This window comes from Bemisia tabaci, chromosome 1, assembly GCF_918797505.1.
Source record: "Bemisia tabaci chromosome 1, PGI_BMITA_v3".
Lineage (NCBI taxonomy): Eukaryota > Metazoa > Arthropoda > Insecta > Hemiptera > Aleyrodidae > Bemisia > Bemisia tabaci.
This window is the reverse complement of record NC_092793.1, coordinates 32,374,687-32,380,703: the sequence shown is the minus strand read 5'-3', so window position 1 is coordinate 32,380,703 and position 6,017 is coordinate 32,374,687. Positions and strand designations below refer to the sequence as shown.

Sequence of the window (6,017 nt, the reverse complement as noted above, 5' to 3'; positions counted from 1 at the left end):
TAGTTGACCAACGAAAATTCATCTGATATGATATGTACAAACTACAAACTCTAATTCTTTTCAAATTTCACCCGTCGATTGATAAATTTGATTGATTAGATTGATAATGGACTTTTAAAAACTGTTTCAGCATAGAACTTGGCTTCAGGTATCAAGGTTTCTTTGGTGAGTATTTGGCAAACTCCTTCATTACACAATAATATCTTAAATCTTAGAATTTCGTCCCTCCTCACTTGAATGAGTGATGGGTAGATTTCACTGTCATTACAGAAAAAATGTTTGAAGTAAGTAAGTACTTATCTTTCAGCATGTACCCATTGGACACATTAAATCCAATTCACCCGGTTTCATTTCTCATATCGACGGTGTAAGTCGGCAATCACATAACTCGGTTTGTGATGTCGCAAACTTCCTGTCATACTTTATTTTATAAATGGAAAACTACTCAACAGCAATTCTTTAAAACTGCCGTGATTTTTTTTCTCTGTGCGAATAAAATTCTGCGTAAACTTCAAAGAATGATGTCAATTTGTTCTTTTTTTAAAAAAATAACATAGAGGCAGAGATTTTCAGACACCGCAAACGAGTTATGTGATTGTCGACTTACACTGTTGATATAACTTTCCCTCTTACTTTACTGAATGATAATATTTCCTATTTGTATAATGCAGTCCGAATTTTCATCCAACAAAGTCGGAAGAAAAGTTAAATGAAAAGTTGAAGCATGTGAAGTGGCTTTGGGAGTAGATATCGACGGTGAAACTACCAAACCACGTATCTCGGTTTGCGACGTCGCAGACTTCCTGTCATACTTAATTTTTTAAATGAAAAACTACTTAACGTCTAGTCTTGAAAATTTCTGTGATTTTTCCTCTTTCTGCGGAGAAAATTCTGTGAAAATTTCAAGGAATGATATTGATTTGGTCGACTTCAAAAAAATAAAATGCGAGCGTAGATTTTTAAACACCGCAAACGAGATACGTGGTTTGGTAGTTTCACCGTCGATATGTCCTGAAACGCTGCTAAAGGCATTGTCCTTACAGAATGTTGTCATGAAACTTGTTGCAGGGTCGAAAAGCAGGCTTGAAACTTTGGTGATTTCGGAGTTACTGTCTGTATGATAAGAGGTAGAGTCCCTTTATACCCAGAGTTAAGACAACTCACTTTTGGTTGGGCTGAAAGTGGCCTAAAAAAAAATCCAATTCTGATTGGTTCTCGCTCATGGAGGCCAAAACGAGTGCACCAAGATGGCGGTACCTCGAATGTGAACAAGAATAACAAAAATATTACCTAATTGTGGTTTATCAAGAGTAAATTGTTATTTCCATCGGTCCAAAATGAAAATAGATTAAGAAATTATTCACAAACCAATCTCATTTTCTTTTTAATTGATCAATTTGTTGATGTTGTTGTTTTTGTGTGACAGACATCGCAGGATTCCTGATCCTTATCCCTCAATATCGTTCGTTTGGGTGCACTCGTTTCGGCCTCCATGGCCAGACAAGGCCGGCTGCCAGTCAGCTGATAATCGAGTTGTCTTAACTCTGGGTATAAAGGGACTCTAATAAGAGGCTCCCTTGTTCCTGCAACAAGTTTGGGAAGATATTAGCGGAAATCCAGTTTTCAACCAGGATTAAGATAATAACTGGCTACAATTGGACGTATTTCTGTCAAATGAAACTGAGCGCCATAGGGGAGGAAGGTAGAAGGGGGCTTGGATTGGTGGCGGAACCTGCCCCCCCCCTGCCGGGCCCATTCCTTCTTATACTCGCAATGCTTTTCCATGGAGCTTAATTCCGTTTGACAAAACGCGCTACCCGGCATTCTAAATTTTTCAAAAGGAACTCAAACTGGCGCTTAGTTCCGTTTGACAGAAATACGTCCAATTAAACCAATTATTCTAAGTAAGCAAATCCGAACAATTTAGAGAATATCACGCAGTGGGCTTTCACTTCTTCCTCTCTCAGTTGATCTTGAATCTCTACATGAAGCATACTTGGTACTGCGATTAATATTGAGTAGGTCAATATTTGTCACAACTTTGCAAGTGATACGTAAGTCTCATGGAAACATCTCGTAGAGACAAAGCCAAAAGCAATCCTCGAATGGTGACTTTCTAGTTTTCTATTAGCCAAGCATAGGACCAATGAAATTGCTTTTTTCGACAGCATTCATACGGTAAAACATAACAGATCAGTAGGTTCCGGAAAAATTGCAGGCTGTGAGTGTTTTCAGAATTCAATCTTTATTTATTCCAGACACTTTGGAGAATAGTTCTGACCAACAGCAAAATAAATTTAAAAATGTGCAGAGCCTCTGGTTTTTATGTAATTGGCACCTCAGCTGAACACATTGAAGGAAACAGGGCATACAGCATTGCCAGTCATCGCCTACTAGTCGGAGGAACTTTGGATGAAACAGCCTCAACAAATGACTTCATCCGCACTTCACTACATGACGACTCCAATGTACTCTTTGCTTGTAACCTGGCTTCAAGCATCGAGACTTTTATGGTAAGTATGTAGTTGACAATGCCTTACAGTACCATCTCAAGTTTGGAATTTTTTTCACCATATTTTCCTACAACCTAGCTTACTTTTCTCTAAAGATATGAATAAGATAAATGAAAGAATGAATATGGACCTTATAAGATTTCTCGAAGGTTAAAAATTGTAAATTTTGTAAGTAACACTTATACAAAGAAAATTGATAATGTGTGGTAAGTTAGGGAGAGATATTCTTCGATTGTTTCTACTAATACTCTGAACTGAGTTCTATTTAAGCACGGTCATAATATTTGAATTCTATCCGTCTATTCTGTATTATATCTAAATGGATTTGAAGTTAAAGAGATGTAAATTTGTTTGGGGGGGGGGGGGGTGGCGATGACTGTTTCTTTTTTGTTTTGAAGGATGTTAAGATAAAAACTTAAATTACAAGGTGGATTTGTAGATCTGTCTATAGGATTTGCTTTCTTTGTTGGTGCTTTTGATGGAGCATTAGTGAAGGAAGATTGAGATTTCCTCCTCTTCTGGGAAACTACTTGAAAGCTGCCTTCTAGACAGATCTGAACTGCACTGCCGTGCAACGCAAAAACCCTGTAAGCGCCATTTTAAATTTTAAGGAAACAATGGATCATGGCAGAAAAACTTGTGTACCTTGAGACAATGCTTTTACAGAATTCTTTCGCAAATAGCATCAAGAACTTAACGCGAAAATTAGATATGCATGGGTAAAACAGTTTTTATTCGAAAAAATGTTAATTTCCAAAAAACGCGGGAAAATCTTGATGGATTTACGGCGTTCTTGCTTAGCACGGCAGTGTACCCCTAGAATTTGCTGGAGGTTGGGCTGTTGAGGTAGTGGCCTGACCATCCATGGCTTCTACGTCTGGATGGTCCAATCAGATCTTGAATTAATGAAATCTTCGGGCACATCTAGTTAACAGTTACTGTAAGGTAAGTTCTTATACTTGGAATGTTTTGAGGGTAGTATTTTATGAACGCATTTGCAGTCTATTGCTGCCTTAGTACTGTATTTTGTTTCATGAATGAGCTGTATATTTGTGTTCGCACTTTTGGAAAACTACACTTTGTTTGACTGTCTTATTCCTTGTTTTAGGCTCAGGTGTTGCTGGGAGGACATTACCTCTTTGAGACACCCCAACAGATTTTCTAATGGAAGAGAGGAATCGTGAAGGGGAGGAAACATTGGTAAAATAATGCAAATTTTGCATTTCTGGAACTGAACTTTATAGATGTACCAGAATTTTTTTGCAGGTAATTATATCTCCTAGCGTTGCATAAGTTGCACAAGTTAAAAAAGTGTTCCTGATTACATGTAACGAATTCAATTCCTGGAAGATTGGAATCCTAGGAAAGAAAAGTATCTATCACTGCACAAAAATACACACAAGCAGCACTGCTCAGAGAGCACATGTCTTCACTCTACTGCTTTGATAAGCGACTCTCTTTCACATGATGAAAAAAAAATTATTGTCTTCTACAATAAAATGTTCCAATCATCATGTTTTTTTTCTTTTTTAATATCTTAATTAAATATTTTGAAAGAGCAGGATTACAAGTTTTAAGACTATATGGCAGTAAGGCAGTTTTTTTAGAATTCCTCTTAATTTATGTTTTCTGTTCTGTTATTTTGTTGCAGGAAAGTTCAGTCTGTTCTGCAGATACTCTCACCAGTCCAGAAGCGCTTTAAATGAAGATCAAGATCCATCCACCTACGTAAAATCATCAGCATCGTACACCACTATCAAGGCTCAGCTTCATCAGATATGTTGGTGGTTTTGGTTATTTGTTTAACTTTTTAATTCATCTTTGGTTTTTTTATGAAATTATACATGAAGAAAATTAGACTATAACCCAGCAAAAATTCCTTGCCACTGCTTGATCGAAAGGAAAGTTCTTCAAAGGTGATCTTGATTTTTTTGTTCTAGTATATCAAATGACCATTTTTCCTGTCAATTTCTAAAAATTGAACATCATATTGGTGGTAAGGTAATATTACAGGGACTCGTAAATATTCCTAGTGTGTCTACTGGATAAAGAAATTATGGATACACCTTAAAAACATTGATTTTAAAAAGTTCATACCTACAAAAGTTTGGAGAGAAACCTGAGGATTTTTCTCGTGAAGGCACAGAAATTCAAAATTGTTGCAATAAACTTATAGATAGAGCTTTGAAGGTATGCAGTTTTCATACATAATTCAATGTACATATCACATTTCTGTGGAGTATTAGTCAAATTCTGCGTGTTTCAGTTCATCCCTCTAGAGCTAGACTTCTCACATTCTACTGTCCAAATCGGAATTTATTTTTTTTCTGCAAAAATCTATCCTTGCCAGAGTTCTAAATGTGTGTCATATGAGGGAAAAGCGAAAAAAGGCAAGGTTTCTTGACCAACCACTCATAGGAGAGTACCATGGAAAGTATCGAAAAAGTAAGGTGAAGCAAAGGAAAAGGCCAGAATTTTAGATGATGACGTACCAGTGTACACCTTGTACTCTATCTGTGGAGGGTCATTTTACTGTAAGGATTTTTTTTAGGAGTGCAATGGAAAAAGGACGCCACTCGAAGAGAATGTACAACAGCAAGAGCTAACAAGAGAATACACATCTGGCAGTTGGCTTAATACTATCATAATTCTAATAGAACATGATTGGACGACGGCAGCACTGGATTCTGGAGTATATAATTTCTATATGACAAACCAAGTCACCTGCATCAACAACAGGCTACATCATGTGCTTCAGGGAGTTCCTACGCTTCTGCATTAGGTATTGATTCTAAGTTTGTAAACATGAGTGGTTTCCTCAACTTTTTTCAAGGAAAAATGTTTTAAATCTACATTCATTTTATTGATAAGATACAAGAGATTTGGAAAATTTCTGTAGAAGATTTTTCCCTCTCTCTTGACTTTTTTCTACTTTTTTGATTTTTGGAAATTGTTAGAATGGAGATTTTGGAGAATCATAACTCAGATGCATAAAGAATTGAGTGCTTAAATGTACAATTCTTTATCAAATACAGACAGTTATCTGTTTGATGCACATTAGGAAGCGTTAAAAACAATGAACCATGAAATAAGGTGAGATTTAAGGCTTTCTGAAATTTTTTGCCTCTTCGAAAGTTTATGTAGAAAATGATTCATACATAGGCTGTCCAAAAATTAATGCAATAATCAACTTTTAGAGCGAATGGAAAAAGCTAACAAAAAATGGATGTGCATATTCGTATAGATGGAGTAAAAACCGATAAAATGAGACCTTGTTGAGCTCCTTTAGCCGAAAATTAACGGAGATACGACGTTTCTCCCGCGGCATGTTGAGAGACCGGCTCCAGGATCTTGGTAGAACTTTTCGCAGCACACTGTGAAAAGTCTTAAAAAGCCAACATTAAGGTTGATCTTTTACGAAATGCACCTCCAGATATAGTTGGCAACATAAAGGGAGGGTTTGGAAACATTACTTGGCAAGGCGTGCGAAGCTCGCGGTTGCCA

The 6,017-nt window shown here is 36.8% G+C and overlaps 1 protein-coding gene across 7 annotated transcripts in view; it reads right to left on the bottom strand.

Annotated features, from left to right (window-relative positions):
• Positions 1–6,017, bottom strand: part of LOC109037149 (uncharacterized) — a 549,607-nt gene that overhangs the window by 312,571 nt on the left and 231,019 nt on the right. The gene's annotated exons all lie outside the window — the stretch shown is intronic.